General features: G+C 35.1%; 2 long non-coding RNA genes across 2 annotated transcripts; both read left to right on the top strand.

Moving 5' to 3' along the window:
- The first annotated feature begins 565 nt into the window (after positions 1–565).
- Positions 566–14,898, top strand: LOC146733931 (uncharacterized). The gene is made up of 3 exons (XR_014931658.1): positions 566–930; positions 3,673–3,773; positions 14,832–14,898. It is a non-coding gene; the product is annotated as an uncharacterized LOC146733931 (long non-coding RNA).
- LOC146733932 (uncharacterized) lies at positions 9,291–10,612 on the top strand. The gene is made up of 2 exons (XR_014931657.1): positions 9,291–9,535; positions 10,276–10,612. It is a non-coding gene; the product is annotated as an uncharacterized LOC146733932 (long non-coding RNA).
- Positions 14,899–25,948: the final 11,050 nt, after the last annotated feature.

Genomic DNA, 25,948 nt, shown 5'->3' on the forward strand with positions numbered 1-25,948 from the left:
ACGAAATACACATCAAAATAAAGACCTGAGGTAACAACTTGAATAACAACTACATGTATTCGAAATTTATGACTGTCAAGGTTTTCTTTTTCTTTTAATTCTGATAGTGCACATCCTAAGCTAGCTTTGAATAATTTATATTTAGTACAGCTACATATTGTATATATTGTATTCTATATCAAGTTTAACTAACACATTAATATCTTGCACACATGATATACACAGTAGTTAAATCGGGATGGTCTTCACCTGAGCACGCGCGAGAATTGAGTCCCAAACGACGATAACAACACACGATGAAACGCAAAGGCTCATGGGTAGACGCTTGTTTGTAAACAATGACACGCTGTGGCCATCTGACGCATGCGCAGGTGACGACTCCCCCGCTTTAATTTAACTTGGGCTGGAACATTTGGAATTGCTGAACTGTGACACCCGCATAATCTTTTCATAGAATAAATTTATACGGAGCTGACACCAGAGATAATTCTAAACGTGTGCAGATTTAATTGAACGAGGCAGCTGGTGTTATCTACAATTCATTTCACAACATTGGTCTGTGTACTGAAATAATGCCTGTATAATGTAAGCAGGTGGATCTTTCATTGTGTGAACTGTTAACTCTTTATTCAATTATGTGCAACCTGATTGGATGGCATTTCACCAGATGTAGTGACTGTAACAAATTTGCATGTCCATATTCTATAAAACGAGTCTTCGTTTCAACATAAGGAGCAGACCACAAGTCTACTGACGTCGCTGTGATTCTGGCCAAGTTACCAGAGGACCCTGTCTGTTTGGTGAATTTGTGAAACTGGGGACATTCCAAGACCGTTGAATTGTGTTGCTGTCATCTCTGCCATGCCAAGTGTTTGCCTGACGTGACTGGTTTCACCCAAGCATCGACGCCTGGAAGTCTTCAAAACACTGGTAATATACATACACAAACATGAATCAGCCATGTAGCTATTAGTTCTCCTTTATACCGCATTACTAGTTTGGTAATCTCTAAAATTATTCAAAATTTCTTTTAATCCCGCTAACCGGTAATTATTTTATTTTACATCGCATTCAAGTTGTTATTCTTTATTATTTTGTCATTTTGTTAAATTAAATGTACCGTTTTTTATTTTATTCTTTTATTCTTTTTTATTCCATGTACCAATCACGGCTATTGACTAAACAATGCATTATATTCCTGTTTTCTGTCTAAGCATTGATTTCATTTTCCAAGCTTTTTCCATGAACATCCATGTTGTAGATCTGCACGTGAAAACTGTGTATTTTTTTTACACAAACTTCATCCATTTTCAATGGCGGTTCACAAACGCCTTCAAGTTTAACGTTTGAGGACAATGGTTCACGTAACTTCCATGCAGGCTCACGTGGCGTTGTTAAATTACTTCAAATTTCAAAACTGCGAGTTAGTAACAGAATGCCACAAGCCGTCGAAGCATCCTCAATTATTTGTATTCTGAATCTGATTAGTATTACTAACCCGTCCTTTATTCTATTTGTTAATTATACCCATAAGTTGACACAACAAACTCCTTTCCTTCCGCATTTTTTGAATATTTATAAATTTTAAAAAGCAGTTGAATCCAATCAACGAGCCCAGTGTGAAGTGATATCTTTGAAAATATTCCAATGTCATTCTATCACACGATTTTGACGAATTTGGCCTGACTTATTTGAATTGTGAAAATTACAAATGTTTATAAAAATGATGGGAACGGGTTTGTTGTGTTGATAATACCTCGCGTACCAAATTGGTATTAAACTATGTTCGTCGCACGATTATATTATGTTGTTTCAACTGATTATATCAACTGCAACCACAGCATTTCCATCAGAACACCTAAACCCCAAACAAATTTAGGTAAACGTGTTTTTGTTACTTTTACGTAATTTCATATTTTCGACATTCGATTGTTGTCTGCATACGTAACGGCCCCGACGTAACGCGAGTGTCGGTACTGTAACACCACGAGTTGCGTGAATATGACATAATACCAACAAAGTAAAACTACCTTGAATGGAAATACTAATGCGCATATAATATTTGTAAAAGATAACAATATTATTCAAGATAAAAATTAAATTAATACTTCGTCTCTGGGTGACCTCGAACAGTTGGTGTTAAGCGGCTAACCTTTCACATGCTTAACAATTCATAATTATAATATTTGTGACAGTATCGTAATTTTCATTTTGTATTCTTTCTTGATTTTTAATATTTTAAAATATGAACCTTAACGTTACTTTTGTTTATACAACCCATCCACTCCTACGTGTAATATTGAACTTCAAAAAAAATTTTTGGTCCATGGCTCACTTTTAATATTTCTAAATTTATAGGGCCGTTCCCTTGTCATGTTTGTTATTTGATGGTGTTCACGTGACCTCAGTTTGAGATCTGCCACATAAAATTGTGAACGTACCATGCAAAGTATTATCTTCAGAAGGACGGGAGATTTCATCATAGTCACTGGTTACGTAAACATAATACAAACAATGATTGTGTATTATTCTGTGTATAATTCTGGAAGGAAAAATGAACTTTTTATAAATATTTTACCTTTTTTTTGACTTCGCGCACAGAGGCAATATTTTTTGGAAGATTAAATTTGCAAAATTGCTTCATCTAAAACAAAATTGTTTGCGGCCGATTTCACTGACCCTATTTGCATTTTTTGTAACAAATGTATGTTTGCAATTTCCCCCCTGAAAACCTTTCGGATTTTGTATAATTCATCCTTCACCGTAAAGTGATTACCATATAAATATGTACAACTTTAATCGCATTTTGGTGAATTATAATGATAGACCGTCACAACACAGTATCATAATAAAATAGACGAATAAAGTCGTATGAATTGCCATAATTGGATCACGGAATCAAAATGATCATCGTCCCTGAGTGAACTCCAACCACCTTAACATTATTTGCAATGCACACTCGTGATTAAACAAAGTCTTAAGACTTTTTTAATAATCGTTGCCCTCTTTCTCTGCTCAACAACCCTGAAATCTTGTCGATAGAGGGCGTAACTCGAACATCTGCAGACATTGCTCAGAATGTCACACGCAAGGTAAATGTGATATCTGACCCTAAGATGTTGTATAAATCAGTGATGAGTTTATAAATTTATCAAAGACGTATGCACTTTCAATTATGTTGGCGTAAATCAATGGTATGAGAATCCATATGTTTCGTTTCATGATGTTCAAATAATATCAACCACAAAAAGACAAATTCCGTGATAGCCACGCTGTTGTAAAACTACTACCACTTAATCATATATACTAGTAGTCAATTATTCGTAAAGCCACCCGTCATGTGTGTTGTTACAATACGTTAAAATTCACACCTTTGTCTAAATGAGTAGCGGAATACTATTCCTGGCAACACAGGGACTCATTACAGTCACTTGGTTCTGAAAATCAATAAATACTATTTTTTTTAAAGTTATCCGCTATACGAATATAAATAATAAGTTAATTTATATGCGTATAGCGGATGATTTTTTTTTTTAAATAATATTTATTGAATTTTAGCCCAAGTGACTGTGACTTATTACTACATGCGATGGAAGCACGTATAGGAATGAACCCTTGTGTCTTGCAGTTGTTCAGAATTTGCGCTTGTGGGGCATTTTGAATTTGTTCCAGGTCACTACCTCCACATAATACAGGGATGAACGGATAGGAAACCGTAGAGCGGATATGTTTAAGCCAACGAAATGAACCCCATATCAGATTCATGACAATCGGTAAGTTGGATTTAATCGTACAATAATCTTGATAATATTGGGGAAAATGTTGTTAATGATTATGATTTCTGTTCATGAAGTTACGGTATGCATGTTATTTTTTTATTGAATAAAAAAAAAACAATGGTATATTTCGTTCAAATAATAAAATATATTTTCTTGTTTCCTAATTTTTTTTTGGTAATGTGGAACAAGGCCTCGTATACGTCAATGATTTGTAGATGTCACTTTATGGTAAATACCCGTATGTTCATTGCAGTCACGTGATTGACATTGACGCAGTCTTTCCCGGTAAATGGTCGTAATTCTTAGTATTTATGCCACGTGATTAGATCACTCTACCCGACCTGCTTATTGAGAGCGATGTTACCAGGGATCGCTCAACGTTGTATTGGCAACATGTATTATCACCCTAATCGACTAAATTGAAATTTTCTATTGAAATTCGTAACATCAACACTCTTTTCTATGCAACGACGTCACCCCATTCATTGTATTTATATCACGTAGTTTTTGAACCTTGACACAAAGTGCAGGCGGAAGTATTGTAAGATAAAACCGATAGACGTGACAACTGTTGGCTAACCATGGCTACGGCAGAATCGAAAATACTTGAAAAAATCGATGACAACTTTCTTGTATGTACGGTGTGTTCTGAGAGATACCGTAATGCTAAGATTCTACCATGTCTGCACAGTTTCTGTGAGCAGTGTATCCACAAACTGGTAGAGAAATCGGGAGGTAAGAATATACCCTGCCCATTGTGTAGACGAGTTCATGACCTCACAGAAGGAGCCAGCAGTGTGCAGTCGAACGTCTTTTTAAACGAGTTGGTCGTCTTACTTGGAAAACGAGACAAAAGGACAAACGAAGTAGAAAAATGTGAAGGGTGTCAGCGAGATCCGATGACCACCCATTGTATTGATTGTGCAGTAGGACTGTGTGACATTTGTATATCGACCCATAAACGACTTCCGTTTTCGAAGTCCCATAAACTGATGTCACTGCAAACGTACCAGGCTGCAAAGTCAGCTGATATTGCTACGGTTCAACCACCTGTCTACTGTAGTCATCACCCTGGTAACCAACTGGAATTACATTGTGATACCTGTGATATTCCAATTTGCGTCGCGTGTGCCGCTCTAAATCATAAAATAACTGATCATAATTACCGATATCTGAAAGACGCTGTCTCCCAGTATACCACGGATTTGATCAAGGTGACAGACATGCTAGCAGAGAAAGGAAAAGAAGCCAAGGAGAGCAAAGAAAACGTTCTGCAGATGACAGAACTGCTGGAAAATCGATTTAGTGAACAAGAACATAAACTAAATGTTCACATTGAGACGGTGGTGGCAGAAATCACGGCAAAAATTCGTAAAAACGGTGAAGCGTTGTTGCATGAAATGAACAATGTTTTCAGTGAGAGAAAACAGAATTTGCATGCGCAATTGAAAGAACTGGAAATTGCTGAAAGTGATATGAAACATGCACGTGACTTTGCCACACATCTAATGAATTATGGGAATGCTGCACAACTGATGTCTGCTAAGAAGGGAATGACGTCACAGATAGATGAACTGCTGAAACTAAAAACCAAACAGCATCCAGCTGAAGACGACTACATGGAGTTTCAAAGCAATGATGACTTCTGTGAGACAAAAATTCTGGGTGAGATACTTCACAACAAATACATTTTGGAGATGAAAGATGTATCCAAATATCATAGGACTGGTGATGATGTATCCATAACCATAGCAACAACTGGTGGTACTGGGGTGAATTGTATGGCACTAAAACAGAAAATCCAGTCTGAAATGAAGACTCCATTCAACACGACAGAAGAAATGAAAGTGACTGACAATAAAGACGGGACTTGTAGTCTGACATATCAGGCTAAGGTAGAAGGGGTGCATGAATTGACAGTTTTAGTGAATAACAAATCAGTGCAGGGTTCACCTGTTAAGATTAATGTAATTCCTAAGAGGAGGTTGATGGGTAATTATAGTGGGTCAGGATTGAGTCAGTTTAACTATCCTGAGAGTGTCCTGATAACCAGAGAGGGGAATGTATTAGTTTGTGACAGTGGAAATAAACTACTTCAATTACTGACCTTGGATGGAAAACATAAACGAATGATTCAAATCACTGGTTTTAATAATCCATTCTATCCATACCTTGTTGCAGAGTCACAGGATGGTAATTATTTTATAACAGACAGTAATAACAGACAAGTAGTTGTATGTAATAACAATTTTGAACTAATTAGATGTTTTGGCATTGGGGAACTGACATATCCTGTTGGTATTAGCATTAGCCCTGTGAATGGAAGGGTATATGTTGTTGACAATAATTCCCATTGTATAAGAATCTACAACCAAGATGGGGGATATATAAAGTCAATCGGATCATGGGGTGATGGGGACTGTCAGTTTGAATATCCTTGGGGAATTACTACTGATAGTAAAGGTAATGTCATTGTGGCAGATCAACATAACCACCGCATACAAGTACTGACTGGTGAAGGAGAATTTCTATTCAACTTTGGAAGTCATGGAAATTCTGATAGTCAACTACAGAATCCTTTAGGTGTAGCTACTGATACAGATGGATATGTGTATGTGAGTGAATATGGTAATAGGGTTAAGAAGTATGACTGCCATGGTCAATTTGTATGTCGTATTGATAGTCCTGCTGATGGGTTGAGTGGTCCCCGTGGTATCTGTGTCACAAATGATAAACCATTTGGTAAGGTTGTAGTGGCTGATTATGGGAATAACTGTATTAAAATATTTGAACAATAGTTTAAATAAGTTTAATTATCAATAGTTCTGAATAAGTAACCTTGTATTCCTATATAAATATACAATTTTATTACAATTTGTAAATGGCTGATGTCAATGCATGTGTCATATGACCATATTATGTATTATATATAACCTAGTTCTCTATTTTTACAGATGTGGTATGTGTAAAACTTTGTAAATTTATATTAATAGGTGTGAATTAATTTTTTGGCAATTTTAAACAAATATTAAAACATTTATTTTGGACAATTGGTCAAGCTGTTTTCAATTTACAATTTTGAAAATATTTCATATAAACAAATTTGTACATTCACAGTTTTATGACCAGAAATGTTGAAATTCACAAAATATGTTACATTAATTTTTGTCAGTTTGCTGGTAATTTTGGTAACTAAGGGTTGATAATTTTGAATCATTGAGTCGTCCTTTCAGGCATAACGTTACAACTTTGCATATTTTAGCAGACATAAGATTATTTTTAGCCAATACATAAAACAAAATCACAGATGTATGCTTTGTGTTCTGATGTATTTTCATTTATACCAGAAAACAAGGTGGTTTTATAGGAAACTAATCATTGTCAGTAGTAATTTTGATTGTATTGAAGGTTTAATCAACTGTACAATCATTTTTAGTTGCATGTAGATCTGTATGGTGACGTTATACGAACTGCTGTCATTATTCTGTTTTTCAAGTTGGTCAAACGTGAAGTGTGATGCATTATGGGAGTATGTGCAAATGTCAACCTCCATGCATGACGATAAGTCTGCACATTGTGGCATAATTTATTGACACTTTTGCCAACCATTATACGCAATGTTGTGAGTATAGATCAGCATCTGCAGTTTTCTTTGCCCATTTATTCAGATTTGTAATTAATTTGTAGCTAATTTTAAAAATGTCTTGGATAGTCATAATATCAATTTCCATGGAACTGACAATTCTAACAACTCAATGAATTCAATCTTAATTTTGAAACGGACATATGTAATATTGCTTCTAGTTTTTTATGAAAAAATTGTGCAACATTTCGTACAAACTGAAGTTGGTTGAAATAGTATACAATGTAGTTAAGTTGCTCCAATGATGTTTAGAAGTTCTCTCGGTGTAATTTTGAACATCCTTGGTGAAACTGAGAGCATTCATAAAGTTTATTTTGGGGGTCATGAAACAGTGTCTGAACATGAATTTTAATATTTTATTGGTTCATACTACCGGTACAATTATATAGACAGCTAGTAACTTCACTCCTGTCACAGTAAGAAGGAATAGCCAATAATTCTCCAGACTGCAGCATTAAAATACAAATGAAATAACATACCAAGTACAATCAATTGTCAAATGAACACCAGATCCAGCTGGTTATTTATTGAAAAACACAATGTATTCTAAATGAACAATAATATTTTTAGTAACGTATTGTTGTCTATAAATTTATTTAAAATGTACATAATTTGACAGACTCATTCACGTAGGAATTAGAAATGTTTTCCTTGCATTCTACAAACCAGTAGTGTAATACCTTGAATATGAGTAATCTTGATACTAGATGAAAGCAAATTTATCTGTGAATAAATATAATAAGTGATATTTGTTGTGTATTTATTATGTACAGATTATATATATTATATCAAAATACTAATATGTAAATAATTTTTGTCCAGAGCCAAAATGAATAGCAATCCATGATTTTTATATTGTTTACCAGGTGAAAACATTACAACCATTTGTTCACAGTATATTATGATGAAGGAAGTTTGAATTACTAAGAAACATTCTATATTACATGTTTACCTGCTTGTACAGAAATTGTATCAACTGACCCCCTGTAAGCATAAGGATTTTTTTTTAGTTTTGTACAGTACACGAGAAATATTATCCAACAGGCACCACAACAGTGTTTCTGTCAAGGGTATCATATAGCTTTAGTGCTCCAATATTTCAGGATTTGTTGCCATACCAACTGATTTTCTCAATGTAATCACAATAATCAATGTGAGGTATGTTTGTCAAATGAGTGGTTTTCCCGCCAACTACGAGATCTTATGTAATGCATTAATGGCATAGACCAAACATTGTGTCACGATAAACAAATCATTTGATTTTGCACTAGAATTTGTTTAATGCTCAGAAAGTGATCTTTCAGAGGTTAATATGGTGTTGAGATATCCTTACTTTACCATCGTCAAACTGAATCTTACATGATGACTTTTGTTTGTCCTGTTTCTAAGTTTGATTTCGCGTATAATGCAATGAATGGAAAATTCTCCATTGGTGAAGTTGCATGTATAATTATTAGATTAAAAACTGATGCAGCCTTTGAAAGATAATATACAAAGATAATATAGAACCATTTACATGTAAAATAACATCTTAAATATGATATAAATTTTACAAAATAAGCTTTGTAAATGTACAATATCAAACGTAGTATTTACAATTTTTTTTAACAGTATAACAAATGCATAGAAACAGGAAGTGTAATTTAAAGTGCCTGTGAAATGGCTGCTATTTTCACGTCTAAAATTATCAATTGATACATAAATATTATTAATTTTTATGTTTCTAAGCATAAATTATTTTTTGTAAGTGAAAAAATGTGTTTTAAACTCAGTCTACAGCAACTTTAATTTTTGTATTTTAAAACGAGGCTCCTCATTAGCTATTCATTTCCATACAGAAATTCCCCTTGTGACGTCAGAAAATTGCCGATACGTGTAAATAAGGCAAATTTCTTGTGCAGTTTTCTCGTCTTTGACTAAATTGTCACTTATGTACTTTTTCGTCGAGGAAGAACGGGCCATAATGAACACTTGGATATCAAATTTGTTGCATGGGGTTGAGTTAGATGCGAGATGTGTCCGTTCTGGTGTGGCTGGTCGCAGTGATGTCACCGTCCCCGGCGCACGTTTGTAAACTATCGCTGAACCTCGGCACTGGACAACTTTCGAGTCGGTAAGAAGTTCTAGTTTTTTTGTTCTAGTTGAGCTTACTACTCTTTATAAAATATCTTATCCATAACTTCAAAGAGGTATGTGTGAACTCTTTATTATGCTCGATAAACTTAGATCGCGAATTTCCTCAGAAATATTGCCTGCTTCGTTCAAACGTGCATTGGCATTCATATTGGATTTTCGTTCATGGTCGAAGGCGTGAGTGTCTCGTGTGGCCCGAATGTCATCGGCGTTTTACTTTATACGTTTGATTTTTGTTTTTGCACAAATGAAACTCTTATTTTTTTTCCACCATCAACAATTCTGATATGGTTGTTGGGATCGGCCGACGTCTCTGTGGGCTGCTCTACACACGTAAAATGCCCAATGTTTTGACCTGGCTTCCCTTCACACGAAGCGCGGATGTGCATTACATCCGCAAGTTTCAAAATTTTAAACGTAAATTTGAAAAATGTTTGGTGAAATAAAATTGACATATTATTATGAAAAGAAAATGAAGAAAAAAAAATTTAATTATTTTTTGAATAATCGTTTGAGAGGATTGGGTGGCAATTGCTTATACTTGTGTACTAATTGTAAATGTGTTCAATATTTTTTTCATCCATAATTCAAACACATATATAACATAATGATAGTTGCTTTTATTATAGTAAAAAAAGATGCATCATAAAACGAATGAATTACGTATAAACAAATGCCAAATAAAGATTGTGACCTTATTTATTTTCTAAACCTCCACAGGTTAACGAGGGGATACTTGAAGTTCCTTGAAAAAGACTACAGTACTACCAGAGTGAGCAGTAACAGATTTATCAATATTTATGTCAGAGAATTATTTAGGACTTAAATTACCAAATCTTGGTTTTTCATAGATTCCAAAATCTGAAGATGTGTTTCCTTTTTTTCATTGTCACAGTGTCACTCAATTAAAACCATATACTATAGTAATAGTAATCCATGTACAAATTATATTTTATTCACATTATTTTCCTCACATACATGTACAGACAATCCAATGTTTACATTGTCATATTTCTTTGTTCATCACAAGTCTAAATAAAATTTGTGAACTGTGTAACGTAGCCTGTTTTTTATTAGCATAATTGTTGCAGCATCTGGAAATGTATTTACACTGTTATGTGAATCTTGTAGTGTGGCGATGAACTGCCGAGACTTTGTCAGGGTGGGCATACTGGCTGTTGAGTGGCAGGGCTCTTCTACGTAATCTGTAAATTATAATGAGAGCATTTTGATTCAACAATAGTAGATAGAAAACCATAAAGAATCAATCATACATGCTCTATTGAAGTACATCAAAGCATCAAAATTAAAATAAAAAGAAAACATTTTGACATTCTAGACGTTAAACTATAGTGATCAATAACATAGGGAAATAACTAAAAAAAACGACAAATCACAGTTACTAAATAAATGACCGCCGCATGGAAATAGATTCAGTTGAAATGGGTGAACGCGTCGGGTCACGACGAGGACAAAGTAACTAATTTGCTGGCTGCTGGTTGCTGGTCGCTAGATCAAAATTTGTTAGTATGCGATTATTTAAAAATTTGCTTCAGTTTAGATGATGGCCACATCACTTGGTGACTGGACCACCTACCGTACACACTGTCAAAATCAAAGTTATTTTTGAATTTTCGATATCCACCCAGCTGATGAAAAAGTAATAATAATAATAACAATCTTTATTGATATCGTATCCCCTCTGGGATCTAGATTAGAATACAATAAGGATATAAGGAACAATACAATACATAAGCAATAATAATAAAAAAGGAAATAAATAAATAGTAATACTGTGAAAATATTATTATATAAATATTTTTTGGTGTTATTTTGAGGCAGCTGGTAAATTGCTTTTCATGAAGTTCTCTCTTTTAGTGAAACAGTCACTGATAAACTTGGCAATTGCTTGGACAGTTTCAGAATTTTTGTTATTGAGAAGTGCTTTCAGATTACCGGATAAGTTTAAGTTTTCAAACAAAGCATCTCTTTCAAATTTGTACAGGTTACAATTGAAGAGGAAGTGTTCTTCGTCTTCAATTTCATTGGAGTCACAGACAGGGCATGTTCTATTTAAGATATCTATGTTGTGATATCGCCCAACTTCAATCTGAAGTATGTGGGTACTTATCCTCAGTTTAGTCATAGATGATCTGTAGATGGGGTTTTTAATAATTTCAAGGTATTTTTCAAGTGCAAAATCAGTTTTCAGCTGTCTGTAGGTACGAAGTTTATTTTTGTGATTAGTGCCTTTATTGTCATTATGCATCGTTTCTGTGCAGTGTTTTTCAAACATATTTTTTAGTTTTTTTTGTAGCTATTGGAAGTATTGCAGAACTTGTCACCAAAATTCTCTTTATCCGATCATCACAGGTATTTGTCATTGTAATACCAGAAATGTGTATATTTTTGTGAATAAACTTGGTATGATGCAACTGATCATTTTGTGGTTACATTTATTCAAAAGTAATATGCCTGATATTTTAACAGAAATAAAGTTTTCAGACTTAAAAAAAAAAAAAAAAAAAAAAAAAAAAAATATCGCGCGAGTTACACCCTCTACGATGATCAGCTTAACGTTTGTTGCAGTCTGAAGGGGGCGCTATTTACACCTCAGTACATGTCAGGCTAATCCAAAATAGTCAAAAACAAGGTGAAACAGACCTGTAAAACGTGGGGGGGGGGGGCATTTCGACCTACAATTCACTCAATAGTATAGAGATTATTGGACTGAAATGCCCTTTCTACGACTTTCTTATTTTTCTAGTTTGATCAGTAATTTCCAGACTTCACCGATATAAATAATTATATGTTTAACGGCAGCATAAAATGGCCAGAAATTATATTTATATTTAACCAGGATAGTCCATTCATTTTCTTCCCGAAGGAGTTCTATGGTTTCCAATGGAAATCAAGAATGGAATAGATAAATAACTACTAGCAAACCCCCAGAGTAGTAAAGACTAAACCAATATAATAAGAAGCTTAACACAATCTGGCTTCATCACAAATATGTTATAAACAGGAATGTTGTCAAACATCATTTGTGAAACAGAAATGTCAAATTTATAGTTAATGGTCAGTCTTTTAAAAACCATTCTGAATGTTACAGGTTTATACATACAAAATGTGCATATATAAATCAAATTTGTTTTTTTATGGTATGACCGTATTTCATATTTATGAATCATGTTAGTGAAAGTAGACCATTTACTTCCAGAGTCACTTTATTTAAATAACGCAAAATAACAAGTTATTAAATTGAAAGTAGGAACAGAATTAAGTAGTCGGTAATGTTGAAAACTCCCCATGCATACATATAGTGGACTTCTATCACTGCCACACATGCCTTTTTATATGATACCTTTGGCGCAAACACAAAGTTGCATTGCTATTGAGGAAAATGTAGAAATATTGATCAGTCAGGATGGCAATAGATCAGTCTACCCCCTTCAGAGCTAAAAAACACAAGAAGTCAAAATCACAACAATTTTGTAACTATGGAAATGCCATAAACGAAGGGCAAATCAAAAACTACATACTGTAGAATACTTTATTAGTGCTTGGAATTTATTTCCGCCATTTTAGCCGAAGGGATCATTTTGTGAAAATAAAATCCAGCGAATATACTTTTTTCTTGTATTTCACATTCAGCTCATCAAAAATCCGTGAAAATAAATTCAATACAAAACGCCCAAAAAGCCTTTTCAGCGAAAATCAATTCCAGCTAAAATAAAGTATTTACGGTGTTACTCTATTATCTAAATAGATGGTACTTTTAACTAATCTTCAGCCAAGTGAGGAAAACCTGCCTTTTTCAGGACTTGCTTGTGTTTATTTGTTAAAGCAAACTGAACTGTGATTGGCATTACAACAAGTAAAGGTTCAAAGTTGGGGTGAATTGTTCGCACACAATGTAAACTCAGATGATAGTAAGCATTTTGCTTTTTTTCCCATTAGATATGTACCACTTGTTTGAAGCTCTTTTATAGCAAGGCCTGACTTCTGGGTGCTTAATTATCAAGTCGTATGGCTCCGTTTTCTCTTTATTACTGTACGAGTCATTGCATCCATAACACTTTGAAATTAATCCATGTAAAAATACAATTTCATAAGTATCTCTATCTGTGTCAATTGCTGTATATAGTTTCAGCTGTTTGGGGCTGGAGGTTTCTAACATTACATGTGCAGGTGTCTGCGTGATCTTATAATTTTCTAATTTTGTTACAATTTCTCTTATTTCTTTTTGGTTATAACTAAACTGTAACATAATCTTGTCCTTTTCTCTATACCCAAGAAGTAACAGAACAAAGAGCCGATGCTTGCAGGCCACAGCCCCTTGTCGAATAGAATTTTGACTATCAGCAAATGGACAACTGCATCTCGGCATTTCAGCAAGTGTAATAAAATATATGTTCTCATCACTGCCTTCAATGCACAGAGATGCCTTTGTTGGAGAATTTACCTCAATCTCAGTCATTTTATAGTTGGACATTAGTTTGGCTTTTTGAAGAGAGGCATTTAAACTATTACTTATGTTCACTCTGGTTCTTCCTTTTGGCCTTATATCAATATCTCTACCCTTATCTGCTCGATGAGATGCTTCTGGATTCGACTGAAAAGTTGATGTAGATGGCATAAGTGGACCACCATTTCCATCATACTGAGTATCTAGTTCCTTCATTAGCACATTCACCGTTTTATCTTCCTTTTTTTCTTTTTATAATGCCTTGAATTGCAAGTTTCATAATATGTACGAAATGGGCACTGATAATTTACACATTTGTAACTTCCTTTACACACAGATCGTAAACGTCTCCCATGTTTTTTTGTGAAAGCTTTGGTAAATGACCTATTATAGCGTCTCCAGTTTCTTCCATCTAATGTACTTTTCATGGTATTGCCTGGGGTTGGGTCATATTTTAGACGATAAGCACATGTCCCATCAATATCATATGGCAATTTGTTAACAGCTTTTGGTGTCAGGAATGAAAATTCATTTGCTGGTATTACCCTTCCTTTTACTGGAACATTTCCCTCGTCAGACCATTCAGAAGCAGCACTGTCACTGCTAAGAGGTTTATACATGTCATTTTCATTACCCTTTCCCTGATTTTTGGAAGATAATTCATGAAAAGCTGCAGGGGAGGATGTGAGATCAATGAAAATATTCCCAGTAACAGGAGATTCAGTGAGATCAATCACTTGGTTGCGAATGTCCGAATTATTATCTGATATTACACTCATACAATTTGTCTTTTTTCTCCATTTCACAGTTTCATCATCAGAACTTGACATGTTCTTTTGCCTGTCACTGATGCAACTATCATTCATGTCTCCTGAATCAGTATCTGACGTTAGTACCATTGTACGTTTTCTTGCCTTTCTTTTCAATTTCACACTTTCATTATCAGAACTTGAAATGTTCTTTTGCCTGTCACTGATGTAACTATCATTCATATCTCCTGAATCAGTATCTGACGTTAGTACCATCGTACGTTTTCTTGCCTTTCTTTTCAATTTCACACTTTCATTATCAGAACTTAACATGTTCTTTTGCCTGTCACTGATGTAACTATCATTCATGTCTCCTGAATCAGTATCTGACGTTAGTACCATTGTACGTTTTCTTGCTTTTCTTTTCAATTTCACACTTTCATTATCAGAACTTGAAATGTTCTTTTGCCTGTCACTGATGTAACTATCATTCATATTTCCTGAATCAGTATCTGACGTTAGTACCATCGTACGTTTTCTTGCCTTTCTTTTCAATTTCACACTTTCATTATCAGAACTTAACATGTTCTTTTGCCTGTCACTGATGCAACCATCATTCATGTTTCTAGAATCAGTATCTGACGTTAGTACTATTCTACGTCTTGCCTTTCTTCTCTTTTTCACACTTTCATTATCAGAACTTGCCATGTACTGTTGCCTATCAATGATGCCACCTTTCTTCACATCTACTGAATCAGTATCAGACAATTTTCCCTTACTTTCATGTTGATCACTGTTACTTAAAATATTTCTATTATCTTGCAGCTCTCTCAATGCATTACCACATTCTAAAGAAAAAAAAGTATACAAAAAAGTCTAAGAAGATATATCAAAACACACACAATTTGGATGCCATATTTATAGGACTAGGAATCCATACAGTTAACAATAATGTTGTCGGCTGTGGATGTCATGTACAGAGTGAAGTGGAAGATACTCATAGCCCCCACTTGTCTTGTTGATTTGTTTTGAATTCGAAATATTCTTATAACCTGGTTAAGGGTGGGTCAGTTTGTATTTACATTGGTCAAGTTATCTCAGAAACAAGTCATTGTCAATGACACGTCCCCGTTCCGTTCATATTTGAGTGACATATACATTCAAAGCAGATCATGACCGAAATGCACCTGTATATGTACAACACGTTGTACTAAATCTGAACAAAATCCATCCATGTATGACTGAGATCCGGTTCCGGAATTGTGAAAATACGTGATTTTGATGCATTTTCGGCCTTAAAATGGCCGCTATTCGGCTATCGTTAATCGGATCATGAAAAAAATGCATGTGCATATGTCCCATATAATGTGTGATGTATGAGTGAAGTTTGAACTTAATCGGTCCATGCATGTTCGAGATACAGGTGATCACGGACGCACACAGGGCAAAACATAAGTCCCCGTTTTCGGACTACGTCCGAACGGGGACTAATAATGACAGAGACAAAATGACTGGAATTTGATATTGCTGCGGGACAGCCATGTGTCACTTTGTCTTTATACAATGTCAAATTCAAGAAATAACAGGCAAACCAAAACATTTTGAATGCCAGATCACAGTTTGATACAAGTAAATGAAAAAAAAAAATAATAGAGAAAAGTCATGTGGTGTGGCTATATTGATGATTGAGGGTGCTGTGCAAATTGGTCCACAGTAATAATAATAAAAGAAGATTCAAGAGGTTGCATAAAGAATCTATAAAAATGTTTCCTTAAAAGCATATGAGGGCACTATATCAGTGATAGAGGGCACTGTACATCACAGGAGCTAAAAGTATATTGACATGCATATGTAAGCTTGGTTACTATGTAAAAGGCCAGATTCTCACATTCAAAATGACCACCAGGCAGCCATATTTGATCAAATCAGGAAATAAATCCATGTGCATAATGTATACCTCCTCACTGTGTCTTTGTACCTAGTATCATTGAAATCAGTCAAGGCATCTCTGAGAAATATCAATGAACAGACAAAAGCCATGACTGCCAGTTGACCATATTTGATCATTTCATAAAAGTAAAACAATGTGCATCTGTATGGGTGGTCCCTGTGTCTTTGTACCAAGTCTCAACAAAATCGGTCAAGCCATCTCAGTGAAATTACTCTGGACAGACGGACGGACGGACTGACTGACAAATGCAAAACTACAAGCCCCCTACTGGACTTTGTCCAGTGGGGAGCCAATAAGTGACCTTGATATGTTGATGTCATTTTCATTAACACTGGAATAAATAACATCAGTGTTTCCTCTGGCTTATTTGCTTGTTTAACCATTGTGGCTAACTATTAATAAATATTGTAAGCCAAAAAAATGTTAAACTGATTATGAGATAACAAACTAAATATAACACTGCATACATGAGCATAACTTTGAGTATTATCATTTTAGCCACAAACAGTTATTAGCCAGTTTGGCTAAACAGCTGTGTACACTTTTAGCCACTTGACCAGTTTATTAGCCATTTGTATGTCTAGTGAGTGGCAGAGGAAACACTGTACAATACAGTTATGTTGGCTTAGATATGCAAGTGTGTTTGAAAGAGATGTCCATATCAAAGTGCAGTGATATTTAGTGTGGTGATATGGACAAAATCATGCTAGCCATCTTCAAGAAATAACTTTTATTTTTACAGGAATTAGCCACTTTTGATTAAATATGGGAACAAATGTAAATGCACATCTATTGTTAACCATTTTATCATTGCACAAGGATACAACAAAATTGGTATTTTTCAAGAAATGAAGATGGACAGAGCAAGGCCTGGATTCTGACATTAAAATAACCACAACTTTGCCATATTTGATCAAATTATTTAGGAAACAAAGAGATGTGTCATTCAGGAAATTATTATGGACACAGACAAATTACAAGTCCCCATCTCAGATTTTGTACAAATCTTTGTAAAAGGATATGCATAAAAAGGCAAAATTGGCGGTTGTTTCAGAAACAAAATTGTCAGCCTGAGCCAGACAAAATAAAAGTAGTTTAATTTTTTTTTAATAAACAATTACCAAACTGGACTTTTTATACACATAGTGTAACAGCTACATCCAAATGTAAATATTGTGAATAAAAAATATATATGCTTTAAATATGTACCTGTTGTGCATTCTTCCAAGGTAACAATTTTAAGAACAACTGATGGCACTGAACCAAACACTTGCTGCAAAGTCTTTTTAGCCTGTCCACTCCCAAGAGAAATACTTGATGTTTCCAAGAAGCAATCCAACTCAATAAAGTTGAAAAGAGCTTCAACATTTGAGTCACTCTGGAAATATGATGCTGTCCAGGGTTTATTATTACGCAAGAATCTCACTAAAATTACACCACTGAAATAAAGCATACAATATTAATTACATAAAAGTTGTACAGTATATGCAAATAGTAATGATCATCACATATAATGTAGAACATGAAATTTGCACAGTTCTATTTCCACATAATTCACAGGAGAAGCTCGGGATTTTTTTTAAACAAGGGAACAGGGGCGCAGCGCCCTCATGCCATGGCCATGTGCTCCCTTACCCTGGGGAGCAGATCCTTTGGCAACCATAAAATTCTCATTGACCAGGGATTACATGTGGCCACAGTCTTCAACTGTGACCTGTCTGATAGTAATTCCGGCCCCAAGGAAGCCATAGAATGCTCCATTTAAACTTAGAATTATCAAAAACTCCACACCCTGGTAGGGAGAACCCTGTCTCCCCACTTGGTGGCTCCGCTGAATTGCAGTGCTCCCTCTTGCAGTTTTATTTCTAGAAAAACCCTGAAGCTCTTGGCACAAAATTAATCAAAGAAAGCTTAGAAAGAACTCCCATGTGCTGAGAGTATTGGAGACACATTAAATATAATTTGAAATTACTTAGCTGAAAACTAATTATGCAAATCAGAAAATTAACATGAACAGATTTGATTGTAAAACTAATGAGGTCTGCGCAATGTAACAAAAACTCTATGTACCAAGTTTAATTGAAATGTGATTAGAACCAAAAAATTATGAATTATTATGCTAATTGGGGAAATAATATGAACAGAGTTTGACCCCAAACTAATTAGGTTTGTACATTGTCCTAGAGCATCTTTGTACTAAGTTTCATTAAAATGGAAATTAGTACTTTAGATATCAGTGTGAAAGCTTAAAATTGGTTAATTATGCAAATTGGGTAATTATATGTACAGATTTTAACCCACAATTATCCAGGTCTGTCTTTTGTCCTACAGCATCCATGTATAAACATTCATTGATATGTGATGATTACCGTAAAAACCCGCAAATAAGCGCCACCCTCAATTAAGAGCCACTCAGTGAAAATTTGTTACGTTTGACCCTCCATTAAGAGCCACTAAGAGTTGAGTGGTTTTGTCAATAAGAACCCAGAAATAAGTGCCAGCCACCCGGTTGTTTACAATCAGGCAGACACCGAGCTTATCGTGCCTCACTTCCACCTGCATTGTTTATTGCCCCATAGAAGGAGTGAGACAAATAAAGATTATCCCCATAACTTGCCTGATGTCCTGTGTAATTGAGAACGGAAGAATGATAGACGAAAGAAATGCACTGAGAGCGTGAATGTGACTGTCAACTTGTCCATTTTATATTTCTGACACACAATCGACTAATTCACAAATTATTCATAGTAATTACTAGTATGTTTTTTGCCGAAACACCGAAGGACACGTTGAGATATTCATTGTCAATGTTGTCTTTATAACCAAGTAAAGAACGTCACGATTTTAGAACGCCTTTATCGGAAAATCGGAAGTATCGAAAATACATTCTCACAGACGGACCGGAACAGGAAGTCAGCAGAAAACAAAAGAATTTTTCCTTAGCGTGGGGGGAATTTGGTTAGCGTGGCGGAAAACAGAGGTGTTAATCCGGTCATGGCAACGTTTGAGGGATCGTGACGTAGCTCCGACTGTGAGAATGTAATGATTACGCAGCCCACTCTCGCTGATCGTGATTTTGGGTTATTTTTTGCATTTTATTTGAGACGTTCGTTTTTGGATGATTCGAGACAAAATGTTCAGGGAAGTAACAAAATAACTGGCATTAGTTTGGAGAGGACTCTCTTGCCGAAAATAATCAAAATTGAAGTCGAATGGATTAGTTCCACAAACTTGTGCGATCAACTTGTCTTACAGCAAAGTGAAGTCTACGTGACGCGCCTGACCCAAATATTTAAATTAGCTATTTGTGAGAATTGAAAATAATCTGAACTTGTACCAATCAGAAAATGCTTTGTAACAGGCCTGGGCTTTCGTGAATGATTTCGTCTCTCCGATTGGTCACAGGAAATTATTTTTAATACATGTAATTGTTACTTTCTCGGTATCGTTTCGTATTTGGTTATATAGGGGTGGGGCTATAGTTTGCGTGGACTGTGAAGTACGTGAATATCATTATAAGCTGGCTTGATTATGAAACAGGAAATATAAACCAAAGCTGTACTGTCAGACGTCTAGCGCAATTAAAACAATGCCCAAGTACCCAAGCTGTACAAATCTATAGAAAAACATGTTTTTATTTATTGTTTTTGCCATAAATACAAGTGATTGGGCATCATTTTTATCATTCGTTCCATGCTTCCTTTGCAAGTATGTCCTCTCCTGTCGCTGCTGGTCAGATCAATTCTATCCGAAACTATTTTATATTGTCACCAAATCAACCACCACGCCAGCCACAGCCACTTAAGTTATTCCCAGTTTTCAAGAAAAAAGTTTGCCGTACCAAACTTGGTACAAGTGATTCGAGTGTTGGGTCAGACACTGAGAGTGCTACCAAATCCGACTTCAGGCATCGCTACGCATTGTCAGTGAAACGTGACTTCAGGCATTGCTACACATTGTTGATGAAACGTCGAATCGTCGTATTTATTTGACATTTGTTATTCCCATAACAGTATTTTTACAGAATAAATTAATTGCAATGATACATCATTAATAATTACTTGTCTGTTTTGGTTGTGTGTGTGTTTGCCTATCCCCTTCCCTATTTCACAATGAAAAACCGAAAATTGACTAATCATTATGCAAATTAGGTAATTAGTATCCACGGATTATTACCAAAAACTAATCAAAACCTAGCATTAGTTCAGAAAATCTATGTACCAAGTTTCATCAAAATCCAATGAGTGGTTGTTTAGATATCAGTGGAACAGTCATGGAACCACTAAAAAATAGCTAATTATCATGCAAATTAGGTAATTAATATGCACGGATTTTTACCAAAAACTAATCAAATCTGCGCATATGTTCAGAGCATCTATGTACCAAGTTTCATCAAAATCCAATGAGTGGTTCTTTAGATATCAGTGGAACAGTCATAGAACAGCTAAAAATTAGCTAATTATCATGCAAATTAGGTAATTAGAGCATGGATTTTAACCAAAACCCAATCAAAATCTAGCATTAGTTCAGAGCATCTATGTACCAAGTTTCATCAAAATCCAATGAGTGGTTCTTTAGATATCAGTGGAACAGTCATAGAACAGCTAAAAAATAGCTAATTATCATGCAAATTAGGTAATTAACGAGCATGGATTTTTACCAAAACCTAATCAAATCTGCGCATTGGCCCAGAGCATCTATGCACCAAGTTTCATCAAAAACCGATGTATGGTTCTTGAGATAGCAGTGGAACAGTCGGACACACATACACACACACCCACACACACACACACACCCACACACACACCCACACACACACCCACACACACACATACTCGCATTACTATATGCTCAGAGGACTCGGTTTCTAGACCAGTCTCCAAGGACGTCACTTTCTAGTGGGTTTACAGGCTTGATATTTAATTACATAATATAATATTATTGTAGGTATACATGGGTTAGTAGAGTTTAGCAATCAGACCATTTCTTCAAGGACCTGCGTTTGACTATCATACTGAGGACCTCCTTTCTGAGGACGCGATTTTTTTTCAGAGGACGTGGACAATCTCGGGGGTGTCACTCCCACATGTGCAAAGTGTCACTTCACATGTCCTCGAACTGATATGAACAATAGCATAGCATTCACACATATAAGTGCAATTCACAAATGGCAGTATAATTGTTATAGAGAATTGAAACTCATACACTCAGTTACCAGCAAATGCGAAGTACGTCTTCTCTGTAACAAAAATCAGATCGAAAAAATGAAAAACAATTTGTGATGCCTTGCCTTGTCTATGCCCAGCACAAAAACATTCCATTTATGTATACAAAATATTCACAAATTTGCTTGAGCAATAAATCTCTGTGAATACCTTTAGTTTAATATTTGTAAATCTGTTTTGAATTTAGACAGCAACACTTCCTAAATTTTTAATTTTTTTTTCTTTGTCATGTCACTTTTCATTTATCCATTATCATCCATTCCAATGGATGTTAAGTAATTAAATGTATAAATAAAAATAGGTGTGGATATTTTTGTATATACAACATCGTCCAATAACTTAGTCGTGCTGAAAATTGGGTAGGGAAGGTAGCTGCTCCCCTCTCGTTCTGCACAATTTTATTAGGGAAGCAAGCATTTCTTTTTAACATTTTTTGTACAAAATGGCAATGTACATCTCCAGTAGGGGACAACACTGATAGTTGCATAAACTGCAACTGTAATTCTCAGAGCAATGAACTTGTATCAGTATTTATCTAGCATTGTTTCCAAATTTTGAATTCGCTAAAATACAAATGGGGTTGGAATCTGGTTGATACAACTTTCACACAGAATATCATCACGCTATTTTCTAATAATCAACTTTATTTGCAATAGTTTGAAGGAATACATATTCCTTTCTTACATTATAATGAGAAATGAGCAGAGATCAAAGTGTACTTGTTAATAGTATAGGCAGGGAGTTTTCCATAGTTGTGTTTTTTCTCAGCCACATGTGGCATTATGTATAGAAAATTTGTAAATATTTTTAGTATATTTTTTCGTTTCTGCTGGAATGCAATATCAAACAAAATGTTTATTCTTATTTTGAAACTTCCAGCATGAAAAGGTGGTAATTTTCCATCCCAAATTTAGGTGAGATAGAGCATATGGTACTCCAAAATTTAAACAAGACCATGTTGTGGATGACCACAGATAACTATGGTAGTGGAAGGAATAAACCTGTTTGAAACTCAAGTCCACCTAAGATCAAATGCACAAAATGATCATTGTAAATGATCTAAATGCTTATGCCCATAAACTTAAAGGGTGGTGGTCGGCGCAGCGGGTGTTTGAATTACACGTAAGCAATGTATTTCACACGCATTGTGTGCATCGGTACAAGTCCATTATCAACCAGGCCATGGCGCAACGACCACCTTGCTTTAGGATTTATTTAATGAAAAACAAAATATATGGAGGTAGAAATACATGAAAATATTAATTAATCATAACAAAGAACACGGGAACTCCATTAATGGAACCATGAATTCAGTCACTTATTTCAGATTGAGCTCAATTCAATAACATTTACATTTCTAGAATCCAATTATGTTTTTATAATTCATCCTAAGTAACAAATGATGTACACAGAATATCTCAAACTTGCTATTGGCTTTTGGAGCAAAGCATGATTTTGATTGACATGATTACCATAAGACCAATCAGTGTAACATGTTTTTTAGAATGTAGGACAAGTGCACATGTAGAATACTACTGAGTAGCAGAGATAGGTTTGTTTCACCTGATCACACATTCAGTTCAGTATAAAGACATAAATTTTTTGTGACCACTGTAGTTAAAATGACAATAGCTGCAACTATCGATATTTTCATTTTAATAAAACATTTCCTGCAGACACTGAAAGCATAGCATAAACGGACATTGTACATTAAATCATTGTCAGTGAAATAAGGGGGGCACGGTTGCGTCATGGTCTCCATCTATTGAATTCCAGTTTTGATGAAAAATTACAGTACATGATAACTTACTGAGGGCCCTGGGTCAAATACGTTCCCAGCTTGAAAGGCTGACCGATCTCCACGCAATTATGTCTAAAACAGTATTTTGGTAATCTTTATGTAGGTATATTTAAATAAAAATTTTCAAAATCTATTGTCGCTTTAAGAACCTGTCACTGTTTCTATAGTACCAATTATCAGAAATTAATGAAGGTATGACCCAACTGCAAAGGTTACAACAACTTGCATAGATTTGACCACAATATCTGACAGTGTGAGATTCATTGCAATAACAATGAAGTGGCCTTAAGGTATAGATGCATGTTCGTGGGCACTTTGAGTGAATTATTTTTTTTTTGCTTTTTCTTACCCAGACAGTCTTGGCTAGATAATGTTAAAATTTTGGAGCATTGTCAATGCTGAAACACTCAAAAAAAAACGATTTTAAAATAGAGGGAACCAAGGCACACGTATGTGATTAAAAGTCCCGAAGTTGTTTGTCAACAACTTCTAGCCTGGCATATTGTTATATTACTAAATATTTTTGTTTTCACACATTTTTTTTCTCCCAAGGTATTTTAAAACTGAAGTATACAAAGTAAACATTTTTCGTTTTGCTGTAGAGATCACCCTGATGATAGCATTGCAATGCAATGGATAAACACCATTGCTGTGCTGTATCGATAACTTTTCAATGGCATGCTCGTAAAATGCTCGGTTAATCAAAAATAAAAAAATACCCTGCAAATTACAGAAAAATTGCCAACAAGATTCTGTTTTTAAGCACCACGGAAAAATGAAGCACTCTGTGATGCCATCTTGGTTACCTCAATCGGAAACCCCCTTGTCAGCTAGCATGCACCTGTAGCGATGTCGAAAAGTACGTTGTATGTATGCTCTGCAACCTCTGGTACTAAGGCACTCTATAAATCGGGTACTTCCAGAGGTCAGGGTTCGTTTAATTTTTATCGACCCATCTCATCTTTAGTTGAATGAAACCTGTCTCGATTTACAATATTTTCCCTCCCATTTAGATTTTTTCTCACAGGCAGTTGACCGATTGAGTAGTAAAAACTGCAAATAGCCGTTGTGTAGCAAAATATTACAGCCCATTTCAAACTGGTTGTCTAACTTCGCATGGTCCATTTCACTGGAGATCACGAAAAACTGAGTCATACAATGTATTTTTTTTAAGGTTTGAGGGAAAGTAAATTTAGACTCAATCCGCAATGTTTATATAACTGTATGAATATCTCATCAGCTTTACGTGATCCATTGTGCCCCTCCCTCAGTGGAAATGATAACACGACACCGTGACAGTTTTCGCGCAAGGTGTTGACTCTGCAGACAATTTTACGTCCGTTTCCCTTGAATTGTAAATATTTTTATTTTATTTTTTATCTGACGATTGAACATCAGCAAGCATCGATGTATGATGGATTTTGGCATGTCGTTGTGATGCAATAGCCATTTTTGTAGACGATTAACGTCACTTTCATAAAACAGGCATTATCTCCGTTCGTGTTTTCTGGTTAGTCACAGAGATTGGAAATTAATTAGCTTCCACAGTTTTTGTCAGTTTGTCTTGAAATTCTCACACTATTTTGACAACAACCTATTATTGTTTTGAAAAAAGTTAAATATAGTGCATAATATGGAGATCCCGTCATTACTTTTTTCACCATGTTTCTTTTTGATTATTTATGTATGTAGCCTTGCCTAATCTTGCTAAACATTCAAAAAAGAAAATGTTTGTACCTGTTTTCTATAATTTAAAATCGTCTTTTGAGTATGTTCCACTATTCACAATACTGCGAAATTTTAACAATCTATAGCCAAGACTTTGGATAAAAAAAAGCAAAAAAAAAACAAAATTCACTCCCAAGTGCCCAAGAACCTGTATCTATACCTTAAATCATAATCCTGCTGGAACAAATCCCTTTCTATAAAAAGAGTTTAATACTACCATGGCCGAGCACCTGATGAGGTGAGATGTAGAATCAGGTGTGGTAGCAAATATGAACTGGCGGCTCTTTAGCAGTTCTTTACAGTTTGATGTATACCACATTATTATATAACATCTGGCAGCAAAAATAACAGAATTCATTTATCCTTCCGTCTCTTATGTACCGTAATCAAATTACGAACACAATCTTTTACATTTTTCTAGGACCTATGGCACAAAACTGGATTCTGTTGTAAACAACTACTGCAAGCAGT

Source organism: Saccoglossus kowalevskii, chromosome 15 (genome assembly GCF_978046115.1).
Source record: "Saccoglossus kowalevskii chromosome 15, keSacKowa6.1, whole genome shotgun sequence".
Taxonomy (NCBI): Eukaryota; Metazoa; Hemichordata; class Enteropneusta; family Harrimaniidae; genus Saccoglossus; species Saccoglossus kowalevskii.